The sequence below is a fragment of the Fukomys damarensis genome, unplaced genomic scaffold, assembly GCF_012274545.1.
Source record: "Fukomys damarensis isolate Sample0158 unplaced genomic scaffold, DMR_v1.0_HiC HiC_scaffold_2, whole genome shotgun sequence".
NCBI classification, from domain to species: domain Eukaryota; kingdom Metazoa; phylum Chordata; class Mammalia; order Rodentia; family Bathyergidae; genus Fukomys; species Fukomys damarensis.
Window position 1 is genome coordinate 40,764,149 of NW_022900914.1, and position 22,040 is coordinate 40,786,188.

Genomic DNA, 22,040 nt, shown 5'->3' on the forward strand with positions numbered 1-22,040 from the left:
AACAGGTGCTCAGTTAATGCCTGTTCCTTAAGGAAACAGGGAGGAAGCAGAATCAGGACCTTCATGAATAGTCTTTGAAACCCTGTTTGGAATGTGGCCTACAGTGTTGGAGACTTTGGCAGGATCTTGAATGTTGACTTGCTTTTAAATCAATTACCAATTCCCACTGTTGGCTGAAATGATATAGACACCCCCTAAATACCCTGTACCTCAAAAGACTTGGCCCCTTATTCAGGATAACTTTACTGATGAAGTTAGGGCAGAAAAAGGTGTGGGAGGCTGGATGCTAATACAAGTCAGACCTGAGGAAATGCCAGGGTGATGGGTAACTTACACCATGTGTATTTCCAGGCTTCAAACCTGCCAGACATGTGACTCATAGGTATCACAGTGACACCTACACCTGCCCACACAGGGCCATTTGCTCTCTCACCTTCAATCCTTCTGCCCTGGTGTCATAATCACATATACTCATGCACACACACAAACACACATATTCATGCAACACATTCTTAGTTTTGTGTTGCCACTTATTAACTCTTTGGTTTTATAGATGTATATGTTCAAGTAAATACTACTCCCTTTGGGTTACTGAACTCAGAAGTTTTCTCCTACATTCTGCTCTGGGTTCTTCTGGTAAGAATCTAAGGTGAAACAGGCATAAACAAAGGGATAAAAGGCAAGAAGCAGTCTGCAGGGACTTCATATTAAACCCATTTCATTACATAACAACAACAGAAAGTCCTAAATAACCAGAGACCAGGATGACTTCAAGACGACTTATTCTTTTCAATATTAATCCCAGTCAGAAAGAAGTTTTAGTGACAAGTCAGGGATTCATATTGCAAACTCTCTGCATGAATATTTGATCTGTTAGCACTACTGGCTAGCAGCCTCTGTCACCGTCTTTGAGTTGCCCTTATTGCACAATCAGAGAAGTTTTGCAATGGCTAAAAAAAAAAAAAAAGGGCCGAAAGCCAAGTTTCCTTTTGTCTGAAGCTGCCCACCCAGAGGAAAGAGGAAAAAGGTGTCTCTCAGACATGGGCCCAAAGGTGCTTCTGTTTCCTTGTAGCCTTTTAGGGGCCCAGTTTTTAGGACAATATGACCCAGAGTGATTAAAGGGAATTAACTATGTCCTCCCAGGAACTCCTAGTAGGCTGGGGCCGGAAGCAACTCTCTAGCCCCTTGTGGAAGATCATCGAGTTGTGAGTCCAGTGCTTGGCATTCTTCTCTACTTCCGGAAGCCAGCCAAGGCTAACCATCCTGAAATTTCTGCCTGGGTACTATCAGAGACAAAACATCCAGGCGAGCCCTGGAGCTTTAGTAGAAACTGGACCTGTAAGTGTGCCTCAGAGCAATTCTGAGTTCTGGGGTTGTTCCTGGTGCCACCCTTGGCTGGCTCAGGGATCTGGGGAATAATTAACTAAGGCTATCTGTAAGAGAGCAGCTGAGAGGCTACTGCAGTCCCCAGGTGACAGAAGATGGTGGATCAGACCAGGACAGTGGCAGAGGAGTGAGTGAATGGATTCTTGATAGGTTTTAGTGATAGAATGTACAGGTCTTGTCATTTGATTGGATGTATATAGTGAAAGAAAGTGATGGGCCAGCAAGAACTCTCAAGTTTCTGTGGGTGAAGAAGAATGTTTACTGAAGGAAGAATGTCTGGGGGAAAACAAGTACATGTGAGGAAATCCAAATGGAAAAGGTCAGAAGCTAGAAAGGGGTTAATAATTCAGAGCACAAAGGCTCTGGTTTGGAAGTAGGAGTGGTCATTCATTGCGTTTTGTTTGGTTTGGTTTTGGTTTTGCTTCTTCTCTTGATCCTGCACCTGTACAGTTCCCAAAACTCCTTCAGTAGGTCTCTCTCAGAGTAGCTGTGGCTTCCTCGAAGAGGCATACTCACCCCTTCCTGTCCCTACAAGAATTACTGTGATTTAAGCTCTCCATCAGTTCTGTTTACATTTTATCTTCAAGGCACTTATCATGGTTTGATTTTAAAGATTTATGCTTGCTTGTTCTCTTAGTGATGAATCTCAGTCCACACTGAGAAGTGCTAGAAAAAAATGACTTTATTTTTCTGTAATAAAACAACTTAAGCTCTAAGTTTTAGAGAGAGAAGGCAGTGAGAGGAAAGAAAGCCCAGAGCTGAGTGCAGATGATTTGCTACACTTATGGATCATATTGAAGAGGAGAAGCTGCCAAAGCAGCCAGGAGAGCTAGACAGAAAACAAGGTGTTTGGGATACAAGAGATGAGAACATTTCACAGCTGAAGATGTGTCCCTATGTCAATCTGTTGAGACATCAAGTATGTAAAGATGAGTACACATTTGCTGGATGTAAGACATGGCAGGCACAGGTCCTTTGGAAGGGCAGGTTGGGCAGAAAGGCATAGAAAGAAGGTAAGCTACAGTTAGGAAAGGGATGAATGGAAAGTAGGGATGGGAAATAAAGCACAGAGACAATTTTTCTAAGAAGTTTTATTGTAGTAGGGAGGACTAGGGTAGTAGTGAGAGGGTACATGGGTTAAAGGAGGGTATTTTAGAGCTGTGTGATTTTGACTGATGTATATGTATGTATAGATGATAGCAAGGAATTGAGGGGGTGGCCATGAGATAAAACAACAGAAGGAATCAGTGACAAATAAAAAAAGTAGGGAGAGAGTAAGAAGAAGAAGATATTAACATGGAGAATGAAGCAAAGAAAGCTCTGGAGCCAACCCCAGAGCAGCCCCTAGCAATGCCCAAATCCAGAGGAGCCAGGAGACTCCTTTGCCACACACAGGGCAGAAAGGAAATGCCAGCTGCTGCTCATGGAGGAGAAATCATGGTTCTGGCCCACTGGTTAGTCAGTCGTCTGGCGGCCAGACCCCACTGGCCCCTGGCCAGCCACATATTGGGAGCAAAGTCTCAAGCCTCCTGGCAGTGTTCTTTGAAGAGAAAGGCTGGTGTGGGTGAGTGCTGAACAGCAGGAGGGCAGCCAGGACCAACTGCAGAATGGACCAAACCCAGAGGGAGCCTACAGGGAAAGGGCAAAGAGCTGCCCCCTCCCTGTTTCCCTTCTGTCTTTCCGGCCAACAAGGTCTGCAACCAAAGGGATAGGGTGTGAGTTAACTCACTCTTACCACCATGCTGTTTGCCACTCTGAAGTGATAACCCAGCAGCCACCTGGATGAATCGCCTTCCCCTCTATGCCCCTTCTGTGGCAGCAGATGGGAAGAGAACAGGGCCACACTGGAGCTGAGGAACCCAAGCAAGGGGGCAGGGACAACCTGGTGCCCATAGGAAGCCCAGGCTGGCTGGGCCATGGAGCCACAGGAGAGGTCCCAGAATTTTGGAACTGCAAATGCCTAAGAGAGAGCAATTCATGAATTTTCCTGTGGACACACACACACACACACACACACACACACACACACACACACACATACACACACACACTTCAGTGTCCTTAACTGAATGGGAAACTTGAACTTAAACCTTACATTAGCTATGCTTTTTTCTCTTTGAAGATTTCCTTTCTTCCCTCTATACAAATCCCTTTCTTCTCCCTACACCAGTGCTTTTCAAATTATAATGTGCAAGAGAAGCATCAGGGGATTGAATTAAAATGCAAATTCAAAATCAGTAGATCTGGGCCAGGCCTGAGAACCAGCATTTGTAATGAGCTCTACTGCTAATAAATCAGGCTGATGCTGTGTTTCTCTAACATGTTCCAAAAAGCAAAGCTTCAGAAGACCAGATGGCATTGAAAGTTTTCTTTCCTGGAATATACATATAAGCTCTTACACACAGATCTTTCATATTAGTGGGGCACACACATGCACCCAGGATGGCAACCCCCTGCCCCACATATTTCTTGTCAAGTTGCTGCCCTACCTCTAAATTGTCCCCTGGGTGTTCTCAGGCTTCAGAGGGTGTCAGAATCTCCTCTAATCAATTAGAGAGAGAGAGAGAGAGATCCCCTTTCTCATTCCCAGGGGATCTGTTCTAACAGATCTGGGGAAGGATCCAGGAGCATGTTTTATAAGTTCCTCGGGTAATTCCAACCCAGGTGGATTCATTGAATACATCTAAGAAACACCAAACAGAACCACTAACTTAGGTGTGCAGTATCACAGGAATGAGTATATGTGCTAGAATCTGGAAATCTGAAGACTAAAGAAATGAAGCTGTGATGGAAAGGAGTTCAGAGCTGAGGTCAATTATTTCCAGGCAGGACAACTACCAAGCATTCCCTCACATGGTCCCCATGCGCAATTACTTTGACCACATGCTTAGTTGATTCTACTTTTCAACAGACCAGTGCTGCTACTCAAGGAAGTGACAGGTATTTTCTAGCACTGGTGATGAATTTGACAGACTGGGGTCCTGGAGACAAAGCACACACCTCCTACAGGCTGCCCCCTCCCATGTGAGAGATCTTTCAGACATCTCCAACTGCAGCACCCATAAGACAAACAAAACTTCTGTTCATGTAGCAGCAGGAATCTTATTCCACAATCTAGTGTATATGAGAAATGTCATATGAATTTGCTTTTTTTTTACACAACAATTTTAAGTTCCCAACCCAGTAGGTTGGTGGGAAGTTTGAGATCGATCATTATTAGGGATCTTAATACCTCCAACGTGTTATGTTGTGTAGAACAGAGACTCTCAGGCTTTAGCTAACACCAGTCCATCCTTGAATGGCTGTTACCTGAGCCCAAATGGCCCTCAACCTTGTGATTTGAATCAGAGTTACTACTTTGTATGGATCTTTGTGGAGGCTGGGAATCCCATACTTATGGTCCAGGCCCCTAGGGCATTTTCTTAGCCTCACAGGTGCCCCATTCATCCATTCCTGTCAGGGCTCTGCAAGAGAGCAGGCCAGGGGTCCACACAATATTCAGAGCCTGGTCGTATCACCCTCTCAGTCTTGAGGAATCTCCCTCATTCTGTCTGTCTTCTTCTGTATTTCTTTTCTCCCCATTTAGTATAAACCTTTTAGGCTCTCAGAAAACCAAAAGCTAGAAAAGAAGTTGTCTAGAACATAAGCCATTTCTGGAGATTAAAAAGTATGACTTTCATGTAAGCATTAAATGAAAAATGTCAGTGATTGTCTTCAATTCCAGTGAATGAGGGAAACAGTAAAACATTAAAACTGGTCCCAAGATCATTTAAGTGTAGATAGTCTGTAGGTACATAACTAGTTAATGTTCAATGCAGGGTACAGGTAGGGGTGGAAGAGTCTTGTCTGGTTCACTGGACAGAAATTATCTGTATCTCTAACCAACAAAATTTTTTCAACTAACCTCACTTTGAAGAGTTGTAATTTATGATGTGGTAAATAGATAGTCAACACTAGGACTGTACTAAAATAATACTTAGTATTTATTTTATTTTGCTTATTTTTAAGTTGGGGAAATTTTTTAGTGGAAAGAAACTCAACTGGCCGAGATGCCTCTTTGTGAAGGAGGAGCAAACAAAATACAGCAAGAATAAACCAAAATAATGTCACATAACAAAATGACCTCATTATTGAGACCTCTTTATTATGCTAACAAAGTATCTAAGTTTATACTCTTCTTCTCTGAAGAACCCCTTCTTTCCATGACAGCAGGAGAATGATGCAGAAACAAAACTTCCTTGTGTCCCAGAAAAAATACCCAAGTGAAGCCCAGCCTTCTTGCCTGAAGCATATTCACAAGTGCTTAGGAACACCACTAGAAAAATCCATAAAAACACAATTTTTATGTGAACTTTCCCTCTGGAAAGTCCAGCCTTGCTCTTTTTAGTGTAAAATGTTAACCCCTAATTCCATTTCTAAGACCTGCATTCTTACTACAATTTATAGACTGCCCTATGCCTAGGTAAGTCATAAGTGGAAGAAGAAAAATTGGAAATACAGGAGACAAAGCATGTCTGTGGTTGCACATTGTTAATAGAGGAAGAGCCAGAAAAAGTACTGGCGGGAAGAATTCTTCGTTAGGTCACCTTCAGTGGCCTCACCTACAGATCATGGATCTTGCTCTGTGTATTTGAGCCACCAAGAAAGATCCACTTCCTGTAAGCTAAGTGTTTGCTTCCTGAGTTCTTCCTAGGTGGCGCCATTGAGTCTCCACAGCTGTGCTCAAGTCTCTTCCTGTGCTCTCTGCTCATCTTTGTTTCATGTGAACTACATCTGGAAGTCAGGCATTGGGCAGGAGCCAGTGTAACCTCCAGCAAAGATTCTGCCAGAGTGGGAGGTCAGAGTCCAGGAGGAAAAAAAAAAAAAAAATAAGGCCTCTGCTGGACTAGATGTGGAGGAAAGTAGGCCTTGTAGAAGAGAAATTATTCCTCATCCTCAGTCTTTTTGACCAGAAGCCAGTGTTACATATAAGATTATGGAAGTGAGTTAAAACCAGAGCCTCTGAAATACTCAGCAGCCAGACTCCCTAGTAGATTCTCATTCTGAAATTATGACTTTGTCCCTCTGGAATTATGGCTCTAAATCTTTAGCACCCAACAGAATCGCCTGGATGATCTCACTTCCCAGAGTTTCTAAGTCAGTGGCTCAAGAGTGTGCATTTCTAACAAGTTCCCAGATGTCTATTCTGCTGGTCCCCAGACCATACTTTGAGTAGCAAATCTTCTTGGGTAGCTTAGCGGTGGTTCTCAGTCCTTGCTGTCTAATAGAAAAATCTGGAGAGGTTTTGAAAAATTCCCACGCACAGGTCACATTTGACCAATTAAGTCAGAATTTCTGGGAGGGAAATCCAGTCATTATAGTTGTTAAAAGCTCCACAGGTGACTGCAGTTGCAGTCAAAATTAAAGACTATTGTTTTAGAAGTGGTTCCCAGGCGTACTGCATATTTTAAATGCATGAGATGCTTTTGCAAAATATCTATTCTTGAGTCACATGCCTAAGCCCTTCCTAACTTGTCTCTCCAATTTCTTATCCACACAAACATCATCAGTACACACACACACACACACACACACACACACACACTCACATCTTTAAACTTTCTATAGCTTTTCCTTGCAGTTAGAATAAAAATAAAGGCCAGGATTTCTGATATGCGGAACCTTTGCATTAAAAAAAAATACTTCCATTCATTCTCAGCCAGGTTTGAGAACCACAGCTCTAGCAGGCTTCCAGTCACCATCTACCTTCTCTTTAATCTTGTCCATTAAACGTCTGTCTACTCAGGCATGTAGAAACCTGCTTTAGGTAACAGCCTCTAGGTATTCTTTGGCACTAGTCTCTCCCACCTCCCTTCCCAGCCTGCCATTCCCCACTTTTTTGGTCATTGTGTGACTGCGATCCATGGCATTTGTTTTGTAGCTCCTCAGACCTCTGTTGTCTCCTTTGGACCATGAGCCTACCTCTCTCAGTTCTTACTGCCCCACATCCTCCCAAACCCAGACAACTTTTGGCTCTGCAGACTCGCTCTCTCAGCTTCAGCCCCTCCCCACCTCAAATACTAGTTACTTGCTTAGAATCCCATGCTCTGGGTCACACATGTTCTGCAAGTATTTACTGTGGGATCCAAGGCCCTGGACATGGGATGCCATGGGATCCATAGTCACTGATCTTGTGGTACTTTATATTCTGGTCAAACAAATACGAAACTACTACAGCGTGAAGTACTGGGAAGAGAGGGGAACAGAGCTATAGTGTCAATCAGGCAGAACCTTTTCCTAAAGAGGGTTATTATACTTAGATTAAATGGGTGGTAGGAGTTACCTAGGTGAAGAGGAGAGGAAAAGAGAAGGAAGAATGTCATGTGCAGGGGCTGGTCTGTGGAAGGGAACCAGGCACAGTAGGGTATTAACAAGTGGCTGAGTGGCCGTCACAGGGGAGAGTGTGTGAGAGACGGTTGTTAGACCTTCTGAACTTTTGTGACCCCTCCACCTACTGCCATTCCTTAGCCAAGATTTGACAGGCTGCAGGCATTACCCTAGCATGGCAGTCATTTGGTAACCAGCTCTGGTGGGCCAAACTTTGCACATCTGATCAGGCTATATGCCCTGGTTATGTGCAGCAAAATACAATCTTTCTCTTTTCTACCAATGTTCCTGGGTCTTCTTCCTCCTTGCCTAGAGAATGGAACAAATTTACTGATTATGAGAGAAAGAGACGGGTACCACACTTTATTTTAGTGGGCCAGAAAAATCTCTTGGCTTCCAGAGGAAGTATTCAAAGCAATTCTTTATTTTAGATTCAAGTTATGCATCTTCTAATTCATACGTATCTATGTGGGTAAGAGGATGAGAGGGACTCCTCTGCCTCATTTAATTGTCCCTCACATCCTCAGCAGTAGGAGTACTTCCTTCAGTCTTAGCTCTCAGAGGCCAGCCCCTACCTGTCCAGCCATTAGAGAACAATGACAACAACAACAACAATAGCAATAACAACAATGCCTGCAGAATCTCCCCTTAGGCCCTCATTTACAGTGAAGTGTTCTGGGAGGAGGTGGCTTTCAACCTGGCCAGTGTGTAGGACAGAGGATGATTCCAAAGGACTGTATGGCTCAGGAGGGAATTCCATAGCTTCTGACCCATGGAGTGTGCTCCCAAAGGATGTGTGTGGGTTCTCAAGTGCTAAGAGTGGATGGGAATCAGCCTCTACACTCAAGCTGGTGAAAACAGACTAACCCAAGGGAAGAAAGATTCTAACAGAAATAAATGTAATAAAAGTTGGGGGAAAAATGATGTGGCCAAAAGACAAACTATAAAGTGTTCAATCTTCCATTTAGAATGTAATTAAATGCTATCTTCTATATTTTGTATTCATTACAAATATCAAAGTCTTTTCTTCCTGCTTGATTATAAGCTCTTTGAAGGCAGGCACTGGACCATGCTAAACTCCAACTAGAACATATTTATTACTTTTGTGTACTATGTTAGATTTCTGTCACTGTGACAAAATACCTGAGAAAGTTTGTAAGAGACAAAGTCTGTTGGGGCTCATAGTTTCAGTCCATGGTCAGCTAATTCCACTGCTTCCAGGCCTCTTGTGAGGCCCAATGTCAAGGTGGAGAACATGTAGCAAACACGGTAGCTGGGAATCAAAGTGAGAGAGAAGGGGCCAGGGTCCCAATATTCCCTTTCAAGTCATGGCCCCAGTGACCTTCCACTAGGTTCCACAGCTTAAAGATTCTATCACCTCCCAACAGTGCTGTCAGCTGGGGACCAAGCTTTGAACACATGGACACTGGAGGACATTCAACATCCAAATCATACATGTACCCAGTAGTACATAACCCACTGCTAGAATAGAATCCATTCCCAATAAATACTGTCATTAAATTGAATTCCCTCTAGCAAGTAACTGTGCACAATGAATGAGTACTGATCCAAAGTAGTCAAACTGGATGGCTCAGAAGTAGCCCTGAAGAAGCTGAGGTGCTCTGTAAAGCCTTTGGCTAAGCATTCTGGGTGTACCAGACAAGTCATCTTGGAATTCGGGGGATTTCAGACTTCAGGTTTATATCAGGCTGTACAACAAGAAAGCTATAGAATTTGGGCAAGCCACTCAAACACTCCAAGCCTCAGCTTCCTCGTTCGTCAAAAGAGAAGGCTGTGATGAGATGATCTCTACAGATTTTTTCTGCTCTAAATATTGCTTAGATCTATAAAATTTGGACTGCCTAATGTTTTTTCCATATCTGAAGACCTTTACTTTATCTCTTTCAAATAGAAGTATCATCCTGAGAAGAAACATCTAACTTTTTTAGTGAATGAGTGTCATCACCCATACCCTCTCAGAGTCTGTACCCACTCACAGTCCATCCTGAAGAAATAAATTTAGGCAGCCATATTTATGCCTGGCAACCAGGGTCTTCTGTCCACAGATGGACTGAGGATGAGCATCTGACTTCAGCTGGGCTAGACTCATTCAAGAATTTGAACTAAGAAACATCTAGCCATGTGTTTATAGTGAGGCAGAGCATGACCTAATCTCCGAAGTGGCCATCTGGTCAGTTTATGAACTTTATTTCCCTTGCCTTGGTAATTGGTTCAACTATAAGCTCATGACCCAAATTAGGCCAAATTAAGGCCCTGTATTTTAGCCAGAACTGAATGGAAAATGTTTTTTCTTCTTGTGGGATTGTAAATTGTTCGGAGGAACAATAAATCTAGAATTTCTGGTTTCATGGAATATTATTATCATGTTTCCTGAGATCAGAGGCAATATAGAGAGGGATGGAGACTTAGAAAGATGAAAAGAGAGATATGATATTATTTGAGCACCACAATACTCATTTGTATCCTAAGCTAGATAACTTCAGAACTTTAAGTCTGTGATTGAATTATTCTATTTTTGTGAGTACTAGTTTGGTTTAGATACATATCAATTATATCCCAGAGAGTTTTGCCTAGTCCATTGATGTTGAATTGAAGCCAGAGTCGATATTGTGGCAAGTTAGAGTTCGTATAAAAACAAATGTCTTGCAGAAAAAAATCAGGCTGCAAAGAAGAGCCCAGCGGTGTCATGGCGGGGGATGGGGGGGAGAGAGAGGGGAGAGGAGAGAGGAGAGAGGCGAGAGGAGAGAGGAGAGAGGCGAGAGGAGAGAGGAGAGAGGCGAGAGGAGAGAGGAGAGAGGCGAGAGGAGAGAGGAGAGAGGCGAGAGGAGAGAGGAGAGAGGCGAGAGGAGAGAGGAGAGAGGCGAGAGGAGAGAGGAGAGAGGCGAGAGGAGAGAGGAGAGAGGCGAGAGGAGAGAGGAGAGAGGCGAGAGGAGAGAGGAGAGAGGCGAGAGGAGAGAGGAGAGAGGCGAGAGGAGAGAGGAGAGAGGCGAGAGGAGAGAGGAGAGAGGCGAGAGGAGAGAGGAGAGAGGCGAGAGGAGAGAGGAGAGAGGCGAGAGGAGAGAGGAGAGAGGCGAGAGGAGAGAGGAGAGAGGCGAGAGGAGAGAGGAGAGAGGCGAGAGGAGAGAGGAGAGAGGCGAGAGGAGAGAGGAGAGAGGCGAGAGGAGAGAGGAGAGAGGCGAGAGGAGAGAGGAGAGAGGCGAGAGGAGAGAGGAGAGAGGCGAGAGGAGAGAGGAGAGAGGCGAGAGGAGAGAGGAGAGAGGCGAGAGGAGAGAGGAGAGAGGCGAGAGGAGAGAGGAGAGAGGCGAGAGGAGAGAGGAGAGAGGCGAGAGGAGAGAGGAGAGAGAGGACCTGTATTTTGTAAACTGGCTCAGAGGGCCAGGGATTTAGCTCAGTGGTTCTGCCCCCTTTCTTGCAAGCATAAGGACCCGAGTTCAATCCCCGGTACCAAAAAACAAACAAAAAGACAAAATGTAAACTGGCTTCTAGGAGATACTCCCACTTTTTTTCTTTTCTTTTGGTACCGGGGATCAAACTCCAGTCCTTGTGCTTGCAGGGTAAGCGGTGAAACCAATGAGCTAAATCCCTGGCCCCCTTTCTTTCTTTCTTTTTTTTTTTTTACATACTGGGGAGTGAACTCAGGACCTTGCACTTGTGAGGTAGGTACAGTGCCACTGAGCTAAATTCCCAGCCCCTCTTTATTTATAATTCTCATTTTTATCTGAATTCCTTCAGGTGTATTTCAGTATCTTATAATCAAAGAGTCCTCAACCAGGATAAGCAGGAAATCAAAACTTCAGAGATGACCACAATGCTTTAAAGCTATGGGCTCTAAAGTAAACTATGAAGACTAATTGGCATAGAATCACACAATATCCACAGTAGGATTTATTGCTATTTATCATAGGCTATTTAAATTATCTGCTTTCCAGGAAGATACTTTCTGTTCAAGGATTTCAGAGAACAGTAAACACTCTTAATTACAGCTGATCTGCAGAGAGAGCTGATAGCTTGACCTTCCAACCAAGTTAATGAGCAAGGTAGGAAAACTGCTCAGAACTAATGGCTTTCAACATTCACAACCACTTATTAGTGATACGCCTTCTGAGAATTGTTATGCTATGCAAAGTTTCTTTCATGTAGTCATCCATCTACACATTGATTCTATAAATATTTATTTAGCCATCTACTAAATAACAGAAATTAGAGTAAGCAAGACAAATAAGTTGCATGACCTGTCCTCAAAGGGCAATTAGTCTTTCCCATTCATAGAATGTCTACAACTTGTAACTATATGTATTTGTGGGATTCTTTGCTTATTCTTACTCTCTCCCACTACATCAACTTTATAACTCCTGTATCTTAGCATCTGGAAGGCTTTCTATCACACAATTAGCACTTAATACATAGTTGATGAAAAAATGAACAATGAAGGGATTTCAGAATATATAAGACTTATAGTTGTATATATTCTGTTTTTACTTAATTCATCCTACTCTTATACTTACCATCCTACTCCAACAAGGGGGATCTTGATAGGGCAGTTGGGTAATAACACATTTTGAAATATAAGTAACTTATGTCTGCCAGTCTGCCAACTTACATCCACGATATGGGAAAACTGCAGAATCTTATGACCCATATTTGAGTTGTAGGTCCTAAGTGTCTAAGAACCTTTCCTTTCCCATCTACCTTTCAGATTAAAACTTTTCAGTGAAGACCATGGAGAATTTAGCTGATTCATTGTCCTTGATGAGACACCATGGAAAACAATGACCCCTGGCAGAAGGGGCCAGGGACTCCACGCGCAGCTGTGCCAGCTATAGTCTGTAGAAAGACTCCCAGCAAGGATGTGAGAGGGGTTGAAACTAGCCAAGATCTGTTTCTAAGCCATGAACTCTGGCAAAAGGCCATGTCAAAGGTGCCCTAAGGTACAGAGGTGGCCCGGTGAGAAGTCCTCAGGTTCTTAAGACTGACAAAGTAATGAGAGAGACGTGGCACCAAGCACTGAATCAGAAGAGAGTACGTTGTTTTTGTCCACTTTGATGGCCTTACCCTCTGAATCAGTGATTTCGTCCTTTCCACTCTCATACTCTCCTAAAGCTTCCTTCAGCTCACTCAATTCTCAGAGTGACCAGGATTGTCTCCTAGTAATAGCAGGAGAAACTTGTGAGACGACTGCTAAGACCAAAACCACCAGCAAAAGGAAAAGAGCCATCTTGTTTCCTTGAGGATGAAGAAAAATAGAAGGCAGATGAATTCGCTGCTAGCCTGCCTGCCTGGGTCCTGTGATGGCAGCATGAGGCTTCCTTTTCCTGACTGTGAATAGCCTGTCCTGATACTGGAGGTAATTCATGTGCACAGCCTAATAGAAAAAACAATTTAATAGGTTTTTTTTTTTTAATTACCCACAGCTACCCTTATTCTTCTCTTCTTGGTACATGGACGCTCCAGGTCTATTTCTAGCTCAAGAAGCAGGGATTCTGATGAGCAGTGGGGTTCCTGCAGCTTACTGTTGATAGGATGGAACTGTTGCCACCCCACAGAGGTGCTAGGGACAGGCAGCTTAGCTGCACATGGGTAGCACATGGAAGGTGGGCGGGAGGATGTCTGGCTGGTTCAGGGGGAGTGGAGGGGGATGAATATGGCTCTGAAGCAGCATTTGGAAGCAGTAAGCTGAAGATATTGTGGTTCGGTGTGCCTTCAACACCACTACACATTCAGAGCTCTAAGCTTAAAGGACAGCAAAGAAAGAAGGAAAAAGAACTCCAGCACTATCATCAGTGCAGCCCTGTGGTTGCTTCTTTTGCTTTCAGTCTGAAATAACCATTGCAGGGGTCAAGACAGTTCTCTGTCTTGACCAAGAATGTGACTGAGATAATGAATAATCTTAAACAAAGCAGTCACATCTTAAGGAAAGCTGTCAAAATACCCTGGGGGAAATGCGGAAAGAGGATAATTGACTTTCACAATAATAGTTCTTTCATAGGCTTGGGAATGAGATGAATTTGAGTTCAATTCCTTTTTATTGTCAGCTGTGTGACCTTAGGCAGTGGCTTAATCTCTCTGTACCTCACTTCCTTCATCTGTAAAATGAGGTTAATCCTAGAGGTAGTGTAACTGAGTTTTTTAGTTTGGGGGTACTTGGAGGATTGTCCTGCTTGGTCGTACCTCTGTCCATGGTTCTGGACACTTGCTTCTTTCAAGCTGGTCCATCATTTGAAAGCCCAGGATATTGCTGACTCTTGCTCTTGATTCTCCTACTAGGGTATGTTTTTTTTTTTCCTTTATTTTGATATTTTACATCAGTGAAAATCATGCAATTTTATGTACTCAAAGAACAAACAGCAATGTAACTTATGTTATATTACTTACACAGCAACATCCACACTGTCTTGTTTCCAATAGTTTGAAACTTTTTTGCCTTCTAGGACATATGATGTGAGATAGTGCTCCCTGACCAAACAATAGTAACACACACTTCAGAGAGTTGTGTAATAATTAAGCATGTAAATTCTTAGCTCTATACCTAACATATATAAGTGCTAAAGGGGGAAAGTGGCTATTGTGATAGCTATGTGTTTAAAAACACCACACTTGGGTAAAAATTGTCCAATTACTTTATAAATAAAAGTACACATATTGCACCATTTATAAAGAATTGTTTTATTTAGTTCATGATTCTGGAAGCTGGAAGGTCCAAGGTGAAGGGCTTGCATTTGATGAAAGTCTTGCTGTTGGAGCCTCTCTTCAGAGTCCTGGGGTGACACAGGTCATCTCATGGTGAGAGCAGCACATACAAGAGATAGAGACAGACTGGCTTTTATAACAGACTAACTCTTGAGATAACCCATTAGTCTATGATGGGTTAATCTATGAGAGCTGGTTCCTCAGGATTTAATCACTTTTTGAAGGTCTCAAATCTTAGTATCTCATAAATGAGGATTAAATTTCAACATAAGTTTTGATCAGGACAGTCAGGCATAGCAATATTTTTTCCCTGAGCCTCCACTTTCAATACTTTATTCATTAATGTTGTTAGGATATTCTCCACAGGTCATGAGAATGCTTCATGGACCCTTATAGAGCAAAACTGTACAGGAGGCTTCCTGGGCCTTCAGCCCACTCTAGCCACCTGCTGATGTGCTCAGCGTCCAAGCACGCCAGGGATTGCTTCTCTGCTATTTCTATTTTTTCTGTGTGTGTCAGTTAATCTTATTTATTAGCCTGATGGATCAACACACTCCTGGAGAGGTGATTGGATCATAAGGAGTGCACTATACTTGTCACTGGATTAATCCACTGATGTCCATTGCTGAATGCACTGCTAGGAGGTAGGGCCCAGTCGGAGGACATGCCTTTTGAGGTTATATCCCCTGCTGCATTTTCCCCCTGTGCTCTGCTCCTGACTTCCATAAAGCACACAGCTTTGTCCCACCATGATGTTCCTGCCTTGGAGCTAGCCAACCATGTACTGAAGCCTCTTATCTGCAAGTCAAATTAAAAGTCTTCTCATTCAAGTTGTGGATGTCAGGTGTTTTGTCTTGGCAGTGAGACACTGACCAAATACACTGAGGTTCACAGTATTTGTAATGGCCAGAAATCCCAGTTCCCACTACCCAGCATTGCCTGTTCTGATCCTAACCCTTTGGTTTATAACTAAGCTACTCTCTGTGACTGAAACACCTGCAAAGAAGCAGGGGTGCTACTACTTGAGGACCCATGAATTCCCTGAAACCCCAGCCACTGTTATTTTCCCAGACTCAGGGACCATTTCCTTTTCTTAGGAAGGATGATGTGGAGACTGTTTTCAATCTTCATTGCTCCAAACTCAAATAATCTCTTTGTAATGGGCCTTTTTTCTTATTAGTCCACCTTTCTATTCCATTATTATTATTATTATTTTTTAACCAGGACATCTCATCTCATCACAGGAATTTAGAACCTCTTTTGGCATATTTTTGAGCGTTATGAATTTTCTCAAAGTTCCATTGTCTCTGATACCAAATAAAGATCTAAACCCACAGAAAAGAAATTAGCTCAGATCCATTAAGAAATTGACCTCTACTTCCAATTCTTTGCATTAATTTTTGGTTTCCCACTTCCTTCAAGATGGCACATTGCTTGACTTCACTGCTAGTCTCTGTGAAATAGTCACTACTTACCCTTCTCTGCTAGTGAACTTTCCTAAATTCATCCATGAACTATTTCACCACTGTGAACTAGGGAGTAAAACTGAATATGTTTGATCCCATCAAAAAGGAAAGTAGGTATTTCTATAGAATGGTAGGGAGATTTGATTAAAGACAATAAATATGCAGGTAGAAGCCCTTCACTCATTCCACATGTTTCAGAACTTCTGGATAAAATATGACCAAAATGTTAAAAATATATTTTACTAAGCATGGAATCAAGAAAAGGAAATTGTCAAGCTGTAAATGCAAAGGGAAAATTCAGAGTCAGAGGTGAATAAATGTAATGCTTTGTATTCTTTATTCACATTATCTATAATATGGTCTGTTATGGTTTAGATCTAGGGTTCACCCAAAATCTCATTCTCTGAGAAGTGGGACCTTTGGAGAGTGCCTGGATTACAGGGACATCATGGCTGACTTGTTTTTAGGAGGTGAGATCAGTTTGGAAGAGGAGGGTCATTGTGGGCGAGTCCTGGAAGAATCTTCCTTCCTGGCTCCTCTTTTGACTCTACTTCCTGCCTGACATGTGCTGAGCAGCTCTCCTCTGCCATGATCCTCTGCCATGCTGTCTTGTCTTGGAGCCAGATGGCTCTGGACTGAAACATGGGCCAAAATAAACCTCTCCTCCCTTAAGTTGTGGGTCTGTATTAAACATTTACATATTTTTCTTGTCATTTCTCCTGAAAGAATACAATAATTATTTATATAGCTTTTACATTGTATTAGGTATTATAAGTAATCTAGAGATGATTTAAAGTAGAAGGGCATATGTGCATAGATTATATGCAAATACTATGCCAATTTTATGTAAAGAACTTGAGCATCTACAGATATGCGGCCGGGGGGTGGTCTTTGAACCAATCCCTTGTGGTTACTAAAGAATAATCATGTATAAGTTCATCAAAAGATAGGTTTAAAAGATCTCAAGGTGAAAATAAAATCATGTTCAGTGGTAAGAAGACCCAGTTAAGGAGGTCAGTTTGTCTTAAGTTTATCTGAAGTTTTATAAAATCTCATTGAGTCTGTTTTATGGATATTCTGCAGAAAAGAATCTCAGCTGCTTGTAAAAATGTATTTGGAATGGCAAAGAAAGAGGAGAGATAGTATTGAAGGAGGAGAGAGTAGAATTGCCCTTATAGATATCAAGAACTAACTGTAAAACTCTAGCAATTAAAACATGGGGGAAGGAGAATGTTTTGAGGATAAACAGAGTTAACAATGGAATGGAAGAGAGATTAAAAATAAACTCACTGAATGAAAAGAGTTATTACTAGAAGAATGTAAGAAAGGAATGACATACTGGAAAAATGGGCTCCTACCTCAAACCATACACAAAAATCAATTCTATAAATTGATTTAATGTAGATAAAAAATTTAAATGTTAAATGTGGCAAAACTTTACAATTTTATTAAAAATACGGATTATTTTTATGATCATTGAACAAGAAAAATTTTCACAAATTGCAAATGTTTTAAATGACATAGAATATTCATACATTTGAACTCATGAAACTTAAAATTTCATTATAGGATATCATTAAGAGAGTGGCAAACAGGGCCGGGGATTTAGCTCAGCGGTTCAGTGGCCTGCCTTGCAAGCGCAAGGACCCAAGTTCAATCCCTGGTACCAAAAAAAAACAAAAAACCTGAGAGAGAGAGAAAGAGGAAAACAGAGAACATATCTGAAACCAACATAAATAAAAAGGATTATTATTTCTAGTGTATAAACGTTTCTGAATTAATAAGAAAAAAAACCACATTTTTTAAAAAAGACCAGAAAGGCATGGATTGCACTTCTAAAGTAGAAATAAAAATGGCTGAAAAACAGTTGCAGAGAATATTAGTACTGGACTTATTAAGACCATTAGTAACATACCCAGTTCTTACTCTGGGAGCAAGGTGGCATTGCATCTTCCTGAGAAGATATGTGATTTTTTTGTACCAATGACAGTTCCAGGAAAGTCCTTTAGGAAGGTGAAGATTGATGGAATACATGAAGTGCCCGAACATACTAAAGAGGTTTAAAAAACTGTCAAACAGCTAGAATTAGATTAATAATGCAGTTTTAGAAAAAGAATCAATTGAAAAAAATTGTTGATTCCATGGAAAATAAAAACTGCTGTAGGAAACAAAAGTATTTTTAGTATACCACATGGTCCAGCAATCTAAATTGTTTTCACAATCACAACAGTTGAAACACTGAATATGAGCTAATCAAATTAAGGTAGAGTTATTGGAAGGATGATGTACATTTAAGATGAGTGACAGGTGGAACACAGAACAAGAGAGAGCTTAACTTTTATTTTCCATAATGAGAAAGCAGCATAATACCAAACATCAAAGTAAACCAATAAACATACAAAAAGCAATGATACAAATATGTCATTGAAAGATGTAGCAGTAAATATTAAATACCCCAAAGAGCAGAAAATGACTTTTGGGGAAGGGAGCAGAGGATCATCTCATTTAATGTTGAGTAAATATAACAATAAATATAAGTGACTAATAACAGTGAAGAACCACATACAAATTCTAAGCTTAAAAAAAAAATGGCCATTGGAATTAACTCAAGAGACAGATTAAAGGGAAGAATAGACATAGGTCTTACTGGAATTTGGGATCCAGCTAGTAAAGCAGGGAAAATTAGATAGGGCTGTTTAGAGCAAGAGCCTGGACCAGGGAACCAAAGACAACCATGAAGGTAGCATGAGTTCTAAATTCATAAACACAGCCCAGGGCCCTCTTTTTTCCTTACAGTTTGGCTAAACTGCCAGGAGAAGGTGAGGAGCTAGAGAGGGGGACACTGATTTTCAGCATCACCACCCTGTCCTTCTCCATACCAATAGTCACTAGTAACACGAGTGCTGTATTTTACACATTAGTGCATAGTCACGTGGCACATAATGATGTTTTGATCAGTGATGGACCGCAAATACAATGGTGGTCTCACAAAATTTAAATGGAGCCAAAAAATTCCTCTTACCTGGTGATGTAGAAGTTGTCATAATGTTGTAGCACAATGTATTACATATGTTTTTGGTGATGCTGGTATAAACAAACCTTCTGTGCTGCCAATTTTTGCATAAATGTATAGTACATACTGTTATATACAGTATGTAATGTCTGGTAATGATAATAAATGACGGTGTTTCAGCTTTATGTACTTATACTATACCATACTTTTTATCATTATTTTAGAATGTCTACCTATTTTTTAAAAGTTTATTGTAATGTGGCTGCAGTTTTATATATTCTGGTCACTGCACCTCCTGATTCCATCAAGAGGCCATGTGGAGTAGCAGCCTTCCCCATCCATGTTTGTGTAATATACTCTACGATGTTCACATAACATCATCTCACAGTGAATTTCTTGGAATGTGTTCCCATTGGTTAAGGGACACATGACTGTTTTAGTGTTTTATCCTCACAGTCATATTATAAAGTAAGTGTTATTACTGTCATAATTAAAACTGAGAAGCACAGAATTACAGTATTTGCTTAGGTCACCTACTGGTAAGAGGTAGATTTGGGAGTTGATCATAAGCAATCTGTTTTCAGAGCTCACATTCTCAAGCATTATGTTATAGTGTAACTTGCCACGCACACATACACACAGACACATCCTACAAACTGAAGTCTTAAGTGAAATAGCAGAGAGTTTTTCCTTGAAAAAAGGTTAAGACTCACTCTTGTACCACAAATGAGAATAAGCTGAAAGCAGAATGAACTTGTAAAACAAATGCATAATTACTTACTGATTTTATTTTCAATCTCCTTTTCAAAATGTAGAAAGCAGCTTCCAAAAATGTCATATACAATAAGTGAAAAAAAAATGATAAAAAACTTTTAAGTAGCCTCAAAGAAAGTTGATAAATGCAACAAGAGTAAAATTCAAATTTGCTTTTTTGGCGGTGGTATCTTAAACAAATTTTATTACTGTCAATTATGAATAAGGACCACCACTCAAAGACTAAAACTTCTTTGCTATATTTTTACTCATTGTAAAAAATTTATTTCCATCCATTTAAATAGGGACGTGTTTTTCTCCATATTGTCCTTTCTTAATATGTCCAATTTTTCAGGAACTTGTGGGGGGAAATGTGAAAGATTAAGACATTAACAATTTCTGCAAAGAATCATACACAAAATATCTCTTTACTTATAGTGGGAAACAGAACAGGAGTTTAGAGCTTAGCGAAGATATCAACATATTAAAAGCATTTCTTTTAACTGTGGCAAATACATGGTTCTCAAACTTCAGTGTGCAAATCTCCTGTAGGCTTTGTTAAAAGCCTGCTGGAACTCACCCTGCTTCTGATTCAGGAGAGCTGGTCAGAGAGAAGGCTGCTGGTCCAGGGACCACACTTTGAGAAGCCCTGTTTGGTGAGTCTCCCCCTTGCCTCTCTTGGTAAACATCTTCAGAATCGGCCTCATTTTTCAATACTGTACTTGAAAAAATCTACTCTCCACATCTGGCAATTTTGCTAAGTGATTATGTCTATTTGCAGGAAAATGTGTTCTTCTAGTTATAAATAATTTTGTTAGGCTTATGATGCACAGATTTCAGAAATACTGTTGATCTTATTTCTCTTTAGGGTTGCTGTTTCCAGGCATTAGACATTCATCTTCTTGTGATCTGAACTGAGGAGATGGCATCCCTGAGCACATGTGTTTAGTGCCTGATGGTGAGATTTACCATTTTCTTCACCTCTTCTTTCTGCTGTTTTCTGATGGATTGGAACAAGTCCTGATTGTTGTAAGCAGCAGTAACTCCATTGTCTCAATAAGAGCAAGAGAGAAGGAAATATTTACTGGTGTCTTAAGCATCAACAAAGGAAGCAGCGGAGAAGAACAAAGTGCTTCTACCATCCCTCCCACTGTCCACAAACATGGCACATGCTCTAAGCTATGCTTCACCTACTCTGCATCCATGGCTGCTGGAGTAATTCAGGCTGCACTCAACTCAACCAAGATTTATAAGACTTTCAGGACACTAACCAGAGCTTCTAAGTGCTGAGACTTTTGCATAGCCTTCCAGGGGTAGAGTGGGAGCGTGTGGCACAGAACCACAGCAATGCAGTGAAAATGAAGCAAAAACCTGAATTGAATCACACACCACAAGGAACCTTCCTCTGGAGACTGAGTGCAGAACCCATCACACTCGCAGAGCCTGGGCCAGCCAAACTCCTTTCTCTCAACATTGTTGGAACTTTTGCAACTCCAAGAGGCTTTTGAGGTAATTTGGCACCATTAGAACATCCCAGGCTGTAGAAGAAATATGCATGGTCTCTGACTCCAAAATAAAGACAAATTAGATAATCTATCTGGGATTCCTATTTTAATTACTTGTCCTGGGTGATGAGCTTTTTTAAACTAAGAATGCCACTTCCACTCAGTAAAAATCACCCCCCCAAAATTTGGAACTATATAAAGCTACTAATTTCTTCTCATCAATTCTTACCAAAAAGCAAGAGTTTTGATACGAATGAAGTTGTTCCTTCAAAATACTCCATCTGAAAACTAATCCCAAATTCTCTTTTATTCATAAGTAAACCCAACTTTATACAAATAATCTCAAGTTCTCTTATATTCATAAGTAAGACTAACTTTGTATGAATGGTCATCATGTAAGCAGATAATGTCTAGGCATTCCCACTGTGGAAAACTAACAGGATTCAGACAATTTGTGCAGTAAGGTAGAATAAATCAGAATCCAGAAATAAAAACTATGGAACACACCTAAAGTTAGACTTTTCAGCAGCTCAAACACATGAGTTCAATGAGAATTATCAAATATGTCATGCTCCCTTTTTTAAAACACTGATTACAAAATATAATTTTGAAACTGTATCTTGAAATGTAACAGACTTTTCTTAATTTATAACATTATAGGGCTGGGGATTTAGCTCAGTGGCACTGTGCCTGCCTTGCAAGCACAAGGTCCTAAATTCAATCCCCAGTACCAAAAAGAAAAAAAAAAGGTATAACATTATGTACTGTGCCATATAAAGAGGAAATTTAAAATTTTAGATTTAAAATACACTGGATTCTGAGGTTAGCCTTTGGAATTGGTTA

The 22,040-nt window shown here is 41.1% G+C and overlaps 1 long non-coding RNA gene across 2 annotated transcripts; it reads left to right on the top strand.

Annotated features, from left to right (window-relative positions):
* The first annotated feature begins 1,447 nt into the window (after positions 1 to 1,447).
* On the top strand, positions 1,448 to 21,265 carry LOC117286340. Of its 2 annotated transcripts, none has more exons than XR_004517473.1 (3): positions 1,448 to 1,513; positions 12,470 to 13,117; positions 20,561 to 21,265. It is a non-coding gene; the product is annotated as an uncharacterized LOC117286340 (long non-coding RNA). The 2 variants fall into 2 exon arrangements; XR_004517474.1 differs by lacking the exon at positions 1,448 to 1,513 and adding an exon at positions 11,711 to 11,810.
* Positions 21,266 to 22,040: the final 775 nt, after the last annotated feature.